Here is an 11,921-nt window from a genome sequence, read left to right as displayed (position 1 = left end):
ATCAACTTCTTCTTCCATGGATTCCTGCAAAATATTAGTCTCTTCTTGGACAGCGGAGACTTTCTTAACAATATTTCAGGATAGCTAAATTTTCAGGTCTATAAACAGCATCATCAAAATCTTCAAACTCTTTAAACATAGATTCAATTTCATAAGCACCCATAAAAGCAACAAATTCTTCTATTTATTCCACATCATAGTAATCATATATACCATTAGCATAAGAAGCTAAGGTTTCATTATCATTAAATTCACATGAAAAGGGAAGGTGTGGAGCCTTCACCTTAGAGCAACAAGTATAATCATATCTCAAGCATAGTTGCCTAGCATACCAATTCAATATATGAATTTGATCCCATAATAGTTTCCCTTTTTGTGTCAAGCGGTAATCCCTAAAGTATTCACGTTGATCCAACGTTACTCCCATTACATAATTGAATGGGGTTTTCTCAGGATTATTAAAGTAGTACATAATATTTTTCACATAACCAGCATCGAGGGTTTTAGGAGGTTCCCCATCTCCATGAGTAGCAAGTACACCTAATTTTTTGGTATTTCGTGTTCCATATCCATAACTAAAGATAGAGAACAACTAAGAACAGCAAATAAAAATTACTTAGTGATAAAGCAAACAAGCACACACGAGAATATTCACCCCACGCTATTGCTCCCCGGCAACGGCGCCAGAAAAAGGTCTTGATAACCCACAAGTATAGGGGATCGCAACAGTTTTAGATAAGTAAGAGTGTCGAACCCAACGAGGAGCTAAAGGTACAATAAATATTCCCTCAAGTTCTATCGACCACCGATACAACTGTATGCACGCTTGACGTTCGCTTTACCTAGAACAAGTATGAAACTAGAAGTACTTTGTAGGTGTTGTTGGATAGGTTTGCAAGATAATAAAGAGCAAGTAAATAAAAGGTAGGGGCTGTTGTAAGTAAAGAAACAATAAAGTAAATATAGCGAGTGTGGAAAAGTGGTGGTAGGAGTTGCGAAATTGCCCCTAAGCAATTGACTACCTTACTAGACCGATAGCAAGTATTATGTGGGAGAGGCCACTGCTAGCATGTCATCCCTGACTTGGAATTCTATGCACTTATGATTGGAACTATTAGCAAGCATCCGCAACTACTAATGTTCATTAAGGTAAAACCCAACCATAGCATTAAGATATATTGGTCCTCCTTCAATCCCGTATGCATCAATTTCTATGCTAGGTTGAAGCTTTTGTCACTCTTGCCCTCCAATACATAGTCCTATCAACATACAACTAACCCTAGGGTGTGATCCACGCGCGCAATCATATGATGGGCACCAAAGGACTGCAACATAACCACAAGCAAATTAAATCAATCATAGCAATTCATCAACCACCGATAGGACAACGAAAATCTACTCAGACATCATAGGATGGCAACACATCATTGGATAATAATATGAAGCATAAAGCACCATGTTCAAGTAGAGGGTACAGCGGGTTGTGGGAGAGTGAACCGCTGTAGATAGAGGGGGGAAGGTGATGGATATGTTGGTGAAGATGGCGGAGGTGTTGGTGTAGATCGCGGTGATGATGATGGCCCCCGGTGGCACTCCGGTGCCACCGGAAGCAAGGGGGAGAGAGCCCCCCTCCTTCTTATTCTTCCTTGACCTCCTCCCTATATGGGAGAAGGGTTTCCCCTCTGGTCCATGGCCTCCATGGCACGGGACGGGTGAGAGCCCCTCCGAGATTGGATCTGTCTCTCTGTCTCTCTCTATTTCTGCGTTCTCAGATTCTTCCCTTTCACCGTTTCTTATATTCCCAGAGATCCGTAACTCTAATTGGGATGAAATTTTGACACGGTCTCTATTCGGAAATTAGCTTGCTTGCAGCGAAAGAAGGGCATCAACCGCCTTACGGGTGGCCAACGAGGGTCAGGGGCGCGCCTGGGGGACAGGCGCGCCCTCCTGCCTCATGGCTACCTCGGACACCGTCTCGCATGGATTTTTCTTCCCAAAAATCATATATATTCCAAAAAAATCTCCGTCAGTTTTTATTCTGTTTGGACTCCGTTTGATATGGATATTCTGCGAAACAAAAAACATGCAACAAACAGGAACTGGCACTGGGCACTGGATCAATATGTTAGTCCCAAAAATAGTATAAAAAGTTGCCAAAAGTATATGAAAGTTGTAGAATATTGGCATGGAACAATAAAAAATTATAGATACGACGGAGACGTATCAAGGGCCTCCCGAGCCGCCACTGGAGGCCAACTCCGACGCCCCTGCCTCGCGTCGCCCTCTGCTTCGTCTACGCCGCGAAGTCGCTGCCCCGCCACTGAGCATGAGTGCTGCTGCTCTGCTCCGCTCTGCCGCTCCTGCCCGAGTCCAGGCTGCCGCTGCGCCTCCTTGCCTCCTTCGTCCCCCTCCGTCAGCTCCCCTGCGGGGCTTCTCTCCACGCGCGCCTGCAGCCCTGCATCGCTCCTGAAGGCACGCAGCCGCCCCGAGCTCCCTTGCCTCGCTGTCTGCTCGCCATGCCCTGTTTCACCTCGGCCTCAACCGAGAAGGACGAGCAGTGCTGCTGCCTGCCAGATGCACCCGCACGCCCCTTCGTTGACCGTGACCACCTCCATGCTTCGGTCACATACCTCCAAGATCACCATCGCCCATGCACGCCTCTGGATTCGTCCAAGCCCGACGACGCTTTTGTACAACTACGCCGCAGAGACCAAGACCGGCAAGTCCACACGGGAGCACAAACGACTACTTCCAAGATGATTCGAGTACAAGTACCCTCGACATGTTTTTCGCCAAGTACCACGATGCCAAGTACCCCTTCGGAAAGCCAAGGTGGATCTCTACCGTTGACGAGGTTCCGATAAGACCATCGAGTGAACGACTACCTCCGTGACAATACGAGAACAACAACCGTTCACATGCATTTTGCCAAGTACCACAACCGCCGCCTTGGGTTTCATCAAGTTCCTATGCGACCCGTGTACAACTACCGTCGCCCCGAAAACGCTGGATTCGTCAAGTACCTCTCCGAAAATGAACGTGTACCACTACCGTCGCGAGTACCTCTACCGTCGTCATGTACCCCTACTTCCACTACCGTCACGAGAACAACTACTTCCTCTACGAACTCGAACCGCTCGAGAATGCTCCTTTGGACGGTATAACCATCGAGACGACCGTCTATGGACCAAATGCATGTGTGTTGAATGAGATGAACCCCGGATTTGCACCATGTCTGACATTGTCACTTGCATGGTCCTCCTCGTTGCCATGCCGTCTGGGAACCCGGCAACCAGGATCACCCCATCATCTTGCATGACACGCTCCCGTCACACTTCCTTTTGCACCGACATCTCAATCGAGTTACCGGAACCAGAATGTTGCCGTGGCACCATTTCCGTTGTCATTTTCGTGGCACCCCTTTCGTTTCCGCCACGATGACAAATGCTTCATAATATGCTCATGCCAACATTTTCATAAAACTGGCATAAAACTTGCACATGTCATCCGCATCATGATAATAACATTTAATATGTTTAAATTGTTGTTGCATTAAATTGCTAATGCATATGGGGATTTACCGGAATTGTTGGTTGATGTTTCCGGCCCCATTTAAATTGCCTAGATAGGTAGTTTTCATATGGGGATTTACCGCTTTGCTCAACCCCTCTTATAGCATTGCTAGTTGGAGGTGAAGATGGAGTTTGTTCCTTGTTGGAACATGATTATTGTTGGGATATCATTATTATATCTTATTTACCTTAATGCATCTATATACTTGGTAAAGGGTGGAAGGCTCGGCCTTATGCCTGGTGTTTTGTTCCACTCTTGCCGCCCTAGTTTCCGTCATACCGGTGTTATGTTCCTTGATTTTGCGTTCCTTATGCGGTTGGGTGTTATGGGAATCCCTTGACAATTTACTTTGAATAAAACTCCTCCAGTAAGGCCCAACCTTGGTTTTACATTTGCACTAACAACCTATCACCTTCCCTTGGGTTCTGCAGACTCAAGGGTCATCTTTATTTTAACCCCCCCGGGCCAGTGCTTCTCTAAGTGTTGGTCCGAACCGAGTAGACTGCGGGGCCACCTCGGGGCAACTTGAGGTTTGGTTTTACTCTTAGGATGTCTCATCCGGTGTGCCCTGAGAACGAGATATGTGCAGCTCCTATCGGGATTTGTCGGCACATTCGGGTGGCTTTGCTGGTCTTGTTTTACCATTGTCGAAATGTCTTGTATCCGGGATTCCAAGTCTGATCGGGTCTTCCTGGGAGAAGGAGTATCCTTCGTTGACCGTGAGAGCTTGTGATGGGCTAAGTTGGGACACCCCTGCAGGGTTTTGAACTTTCGAAAGCCGTGCCCGCGGTTATGGGAAGATGGGAATTTGTTAATATCCGGTTGTAGAAAACTTGACACTTATCTTAATTAAAATTCATCAACCGCGTGTGTAGCCGTGATGGTCTCTTTCCGGCGGAGTCTGGGAAGTGAACACGGTTTTGGAGTTATGTTTGAACGTAAGTAGTTTCAGGATCACTTCTTGATCACTTCTAGTTCACGACCGTGCTTTGCTTCTCTTCTCGCTCTCATTTGCATAAGTTAGCCACCATATATGCTAGTGCTTGCTACAGCTCCACCTCACTACCTTTTCCTACCCATAAGCTTAAATAGTCTTTATCGCGAGGGTGTGAGATTGTTGAGTCCCCGTGACTCACAGATACTTCCAAAACAGTTGCAGGTGCCGATGATGCCCGTGCAGATGACGCAACTGAGCTCAGATGGGAGCTCGATGATGGTCGTGTTCGTTGTGTTGTTTCGTTTCCAGTTGATCAGTAGTGGACCCCAGTCAGGGCGATCGGGGATCTATGCATTTGGGGTTGTCTTTATTTTGGTTCCGTAGTTGGACCTTGATTGTATTCTGGATGATGTAATGCTATATTCATGTATTGTGTGAAGTGGCGATTGTAAGCCAACTCTTTATCTCTTTCTTATTCAGTACATGGGATGTGTAAAGATTACCCCTCTTGCGTCATGCCTACTATGCGGTTATGCCTCTAAGTCGTGCTCCGACACGTGGGAGATATAGCCGCATCGTGGGTGTTACACACTCGAAAAGTTTTGAAAGCAATAAGAGGCAACGAATATCGTTTTGTCCCCAAAGGTGGCACGTTCCCTACCGAAACCATCACGCTTGTTGTGAGAAGCTCTGGTTTGTGAGTGTTGGGGAATGTTGTAGAAAACAAAAAATTTCCTACGGTTTCACCAAGATCCATCTATGAGTTCATCTAGAAACGAGTGATCGGATTGCATCTACATACCTTTGTAGATCACGCGCAGAAGCGTTCAAAGAACGGGGATGAGGAAGTCGTACTCGACGTGATCCAAATCACCGGAGATCCTAGCGCCGAATGGACAGCACCTCCGCGTTCAACACACGTATGGTCAGCGTGACGTCTCCTCCTTCTTGATCCAGCAAGGGGAAGGAGAGGTTGACGAAGATCCAGCAGCACGACGGCGTGGTGGTGGATGCAGGGGTCACCGCAGCAGGGCTTCGCCGTTCTACTGCGAGAGGGAGAGGTGTAGCAGAGGAGAGGGAGGCGCCAAGACTCAAGGGTGCGGCTGCCCCTCCCTCCCCCCCTTTATATAGGCCCCCTAGGGGGTGCGCCGGCCCTAGGAGATGGGATCTCCTAGGGGGGCGGCGGCCAAGGGGTGGAGTGCCCCCCAAGCTAGGTGGGGCGCCCCCCCACCCTTGGGTTCCCAACCCTAGGCGCATGGGGTGGGCCAAGGGGGGCGCACCAGCCCACTATGGGCTGGTTCCCCTCCCCACTTAGCCCATGGGGCCCTCCGGGATGGGTGGCCCCACCCGGTGGACCCCCGGGACCCTTCCGGTGGTCCCGGTACAATACCGGTGACCCCCGAAACTCTCCCGATGGCCGAAACTGCACTTCCTATATATAATTCTTCACCTCCGGACCATTCCGGAACTCCTCATGACGTCCGGGATCTCATCCGGGACTCCGAACAACTTTCAGGTTACTGCATATTCATATCTCTACAACCCTAGCGTCACCGAACCTTAAGTGTGTAGACCCTACGGGTTCGGGAGACATGTAGACATGACCGAGACGACTCTACGGTCAATAACCAACAGCTGGATCTGGATAGCGATGTTGGCTCCCACATGCTCCTCGATGATCTCATCGGATGAACCATGATGTCGAGGATTCAAGCAACCCCGTATACAATTCCCTTTGTCAATCGGTACGTTACTTGCCCGAGATTCGATCATCGGTATCCCAATACCTCGTTCAATCTCGTTATCGGCAAGTCACTTTACTCGTACCGTAATGCATGATCCCGTGACCAGACACTTGGTCACTTTGAGCTCATTATGATGATGCATTACCGAGTGGGCCTAGAGATACCTCTCCGTCATACGGAGTGACAAATCCCAGTCTTGATCTGTGTCAACCCAACAGACACTTTCGGAGATACCCGTAGTATACCTTTATAGTCACCCAGTTACGTTGTGACATTTGGTACACCCAAAGCACTCCTACGATATCCGGGAGTTACACGATCTCATGGTCTAAGGAAAAGATACTTGACATTGGAAAAACTCTAGCAAACGAACTATACGATCTTGTGCTATGTTTAGGATTGGGTCTTGTCCATCACATCATTCTCCTAATGATGTGATCTCGTTATCAATGACATCCAATGTCCATAGTCAGGAAACCATGACTATCTGTTGATCAACGAGCTAGTCAACTAGAGGCTTACTAGGGACATGTTGGTGTCTATGTATTCACACATGTATTATGATTTCCGGATAACACAACTATAGCATGAATAAAAGACAATTATCATGAACAAGGAAATATAATAATAATCCTTTTATTATTGCCTCTAGGGCATATTTCCAACAGTCTCCCGCTTGCACTCGAGTCAATAATCTAGTTACATTGTGATGAATCGAACACCCATGGAATTCTGGTGTTGATCATGTTTTGCTCTAGGTAGAGGTTTAGTCAACAGATCTGCTACATTCAGGTCCGTATGTACTTTACAAATATCTATGTCTCCATCTTGAACATTTTCACAAATGGAGTTGAAGCGATGCTTGATGTGCCTGGTCTTCTTGTGAAACCTGGGCTCCTTGGCAAGTGCAATAGCTCCAGTGTTGTCACAGAAGAGTTTGATCGGCCCCGACGCATTGGGTATGACTCCTAGGTCGGTGATGAACTCCTTCACCCAAATCGCTTCATGCGCTGCCTCCGAGGCTGCCATGTACTCCGCTTCACATGTAGATCCCGCCACGACGCTCTGCTTGCAACTGCACCAGCTTACTGCCCCACCATTCAAAATATACACGTATCCGGTTTGTGACTTAGAGTCATCCAGATCTGTGTCGAAGCTAGCGTCGACGTAACCCTTTACGACGAGCTCTTCATCACCTCCATAAACGAGAAACATTTCCTTAGTCCTTTTCAGGTACTTCAGGATATTCTTGACCGCTGTCCAGTGTTCCTTGCCGGGATTACTTTGGTACCTACCTACCAAACTTACGGCAAGGTTTACATCAGGTCTGGTACACAGCATGGCATACATAATAGAACCTATGGCTGAGGCATAGGGGATGACACTCATCTCTTCTATATCTTCTGCCGTGGTCGGACATTGAGCTGAGCTCAATTTCACACCTTGCAACACAGGCAAGAACCCCTTCTTAGACTGATCCATATTGAACTTCTTCAATATCTTATCAAGGTATGTGCTTTGCGAAAGACCTATGAGGCGTCTTGATCTATCTCTATAGATCTTGATGCCTAATATATAAGCAGCTTCTCCAAGGTCCTTCATTGAAAAACTCTTATTCAAGTAGGCCTTAATGCTGTCCAAAAGCTCTATATCATTTCCATCAAAAGTATGTCATCTACATATAATATGAGAAATGCTACAGAGCTCCCACTCACTTTCTTGTAAACGCAGGCTTCTCCATAAGTCTGCACAAACCCAAACGCTTTGATCATCTCATCAAAGCGAATGTTCCAACTCCGAGATGCTTGCACCAGCCCATAAATCGAGCGTTGGAGCTTGCACACCTTGTCAGCATTCTTAGGATCGACAAAACCTTCCGGCTGCATCATATACAATTCTTCCTTAAGGAAACCATTAAGGAATGCCATTTTGACATCCATTTGCCATATCTCATATTCATAGAATGCGGCAATTGCTAACATGATTCGGACGGACTTCAGCTTCGCTACCGGTGAGAAAGTCTCATCGTAGTCAACCCCTTGAACTTGTCGATAACCCTTAGTGACAAGCCGAACTTTATAGATGGTCACATTACCATCCGCGTCTGTCTTCTTCTTAAAGATCCATTTATTTTCTATGGCTCTCCGCTCAACAGGCAAGTTAGTCAAAGTCCATACTTCATTTTCATACATGGATCCTATCTCGGATTTCATGGCTTCCAGCCATTTGTCGGAATCCGGGCCCGCCATCGCTTCTTCATAGTTCGAAGGTTCACCGTTGTCTAACAACATGATTTCCAAGACAGGGTTGCCGTACCATTCTGGTGTGGAACGTGTCCTTGTGGACCTTCGAATTTCAGTAGGAGCTTGATCAGAAGTATCTTGATCATCATCATTAACTTCCTCTCTAATTGGTGCAGGCACCACAGGAACATTTTCCTGAGTTGCGCCACTTTCCGGTTCAAGAGGTAATACTTCATCAAGTTCTACTTTCCTCCCACTTACTTCTTTCGAGAGAAACTCCTTCTCTAGAAAGGATCCATTCTTGGCAACAAAGATCTTGCCTTCGGATCTGAGGTAGAAGGTATACCCAATAGTTTCTTTAGGGTATCCTATGAAGACGCATTTTTCTGACTTGGGTTCGAGCTTTTCAGGTTGAAGTTTCTTGACATAAGCATCGCATCCCCAAACTTTTAGAAAAGACAGCTTAGGTTTCTTCCCAAACCATAATTCATACGGTGTCGTCTCAACAGATTTCGACGGAGCCCTATTTAAAGTGAATGCGGCAGTCTCTAAAGCATAGCCCCAAAATGATAGCGGTAAATCGGTAAGAGACATCATAGATCGCACCATATCTAATAGAGTGCGATTACGACGTTCGGACACACCATTACGTTGAGGTGTTCCAGGCGGCGTGAGTTGTGAAACTATTCCACATTTTCTTAAGTGTGTGCCAAATTCGTGACTCAAGTATTCTCCTCCATGATCTGATCGCAGGAACTTGATTTTCCTGTCACGTTGATTCTCAACCTCACTATGAAATTCCTTGAACCTTTCAAAGGTCTCAGACTTGTGTTTCATTAAGTATACATACCCATATCTACTCAAGTCATCAGTGAGGGTGAGAACATAACGATAGCCACCGCGAGCCTCAACACTCACTGGACCGCACACATCAGTATGTATGATTTCCAATAAGTTGGTTGCTCGCTCCATTGTTCCTGAGAACGGAGTCTTGGTCATTTTACCCATGAGGCATGGTTCGCACGTGTCAAATGATTCGTAATCAAGAGACTCTAAAAGTCCATCTGCATGGAGCTTCTTCATGCGTTTGACACCTATGTGACCAAGGGGGCAGTGCCACAAGTATGTGGGACTATCATTATCAACCTTACATCTTTTGGTATTCACACTATGAATATGTGTAGCATTACACTCGAGATTCATTAAGAATAAACCATTCACCATCAGAGCATGACCATAAAACATATCGCTCATATAAATAGAACAACCATTATTCTCGGATTTAAATGAGTAGCCATCTCGTATTAAATGAGATCCTGATACAATGTTCATGCTCAAACTTGGCACTAAATAACAATTATTGAGGTTCAAAACTAATCCCGTAGGTAAATGTAGAGGTAGCGTGCCGACGGCGATCACATCGACCTTGGAACCATTCCCGACGCGCATCGTCACCTCGTCCTTCGCCAGTCTCCGCTTATTCCGCAGCTCCTGCTTTGAGTTACAAATGTGAGCAACTGCACTGGTATCAAATACCCAGGAGCTACTACGAGTACTGGTAAGGTACACATCAATTACATGTATATCACATATACCTTTCGTTTTGCCGGCCTTCTTGTCCGCTAAGTATTTGGGGCAGTTCCGCTTCCAGTGACCACTTTCCTTGCAATAAAAGCACTCAGTCTCGGGCTTGGGTCCATTCTTTGGCTTCTTCCCGGCAGCTTGCTTGCCGGGCGCGGCAACTCCCTTGCCGTCCTTCTTGAAGTTCTTCTTACCCTTGCCTTTCTTGAACTTAGTGGTTTTATTCACCATCAACACTTGATGTTCTTTTTTGACTTCTACCTCTGCTGATTTCAGCATTGCAAATACTTCAGGAATGGTCTTTTCCATCCCCTGCATATTGAAGTTCATCAAAAAGCTCTTGTAGCTCGGTGGAAGCGACTGAAGGATTCTGTCAATGACCGCGTCATCCGGGAGATTAACTCCCAGCTGAGTCAAGCGGTTATGTAACCCAAACATAGTGAGTATGTGCTCACTGACAGAACTGTTTTCCTCCATCTTACAGCTGAAGAACTTGTCGGAGACTTCATATCTCTCGACCCGGGCATGAGCTTGAAAAACCATTTTCAGCTCTTCGAACATCTCATATCCTTCGTGTCTCTCAAAACGCTTTTGGAGCCCCGATTCTAAGCTGTAAAGCATGCCGCACTAAACGAGGGAGTAATCATCGGTACGTGTCTGCCAAGCGTTCATAACGTCTTGTTCTGCAGGGAGAGCAGGTGCTTCACCTAGCGGTGCTTGTAGGACATAATCTTTCTTGGCAGCTATGAGGATGATCCTCAGGTTCCGGACCCAGTCCGTATAGTTGCTGCCATCGTCTTTCAACTTGGTTTTCTCTAGGAACGCGTTGAAGTTGAGGACAACGTTGGCCATTTGATCTACAATACATGTTGTAAAGATTTTAGACTAAGTTCATGATAATTAAGTTCATCTAAATCAAATTATTCAATGAAGTCCCACTCAGATAGACATCCCTCCAGTCATCTAAGTATACCATGATCCGAGTTAACTAGGCCATGTCCGATCATCACGTGAGACGGACTAGTCAACATCGGTGAACATCTTCATGTTGATCGTATCTTCTATACGACTCATGCTCGACCTTTCGGTCTTCTGTGTTCCGAGGCCATGTATGTACATGATAGGCTCGTCAAGTCAACCTAAGTGTTTGCATGTGTAAATCTGTCTTACACCCGTTGTATGTGAACGTTGGAATCTATCACACCCGATCATTACGTGGTGCTTCGAAACAACGAACTATCGCAACGGTGCACAGTTAGGGGGAACACTTTCTTGAAATTATTATGAGGGATCATCTTATTTACTACCGTCGTTCTAAGTAAACAAGATGCAAAAACATGATAAACATCACATGCAATCAAATAATAATAGTGACATGATATGGCCAATATCACATAGCTCCTTTGATCTCCATCTTGGGGCTCCATGATCATCTTGTCACCGGCATGACACCATGATCTCCATCATCATGATCTCCATCATCGTGTCTCCATGAAGTTGCTCGCCAACTATTACTTCTACTACCATGGCTAACACGTTTAGAAATAAAGTAAAGTAATTTACATGGCGTTTCTCAATGACACGCAGGTCATACAAAAAATAAAGACAACTCCTATGGCTCCTGCCGGTTGTCATACTCATCGACATGCAAGTCGTGATTCCTATTACAATAGCATGAACATCTCATACATCACATATATATCATTCATCATTCATCACAACTTTGGCCATATCACATCACAAAACACTTGCTGCAAAAACAAGTTAGACGTCCTCTAATTGTTGTTGCAAGTTTTACGTGGCTGCAATAGGGTTCTAGCAAGAACGTTTTATTACCTAAGT

Source organism: Triticum urartu, chromosome 2 (genome assembly GCF_003073215.2).
Source record: "Triticum urartu cultivar G1812 chromosome 2, Tu2.1, whole genome shotgun sequence".
Classification (NCBI taxonomy): domain Eukaryota; kingdom Viridiplantae; phylum Streptophyta; class Magnoliopsida; order Poales; family Poaceae; genus Triticum; species Triticum urartu.
The sequence above is the reverse complement of the archived record's forward strand: the minus strand, read 5'-3'. Positions refer to the sequence as shown.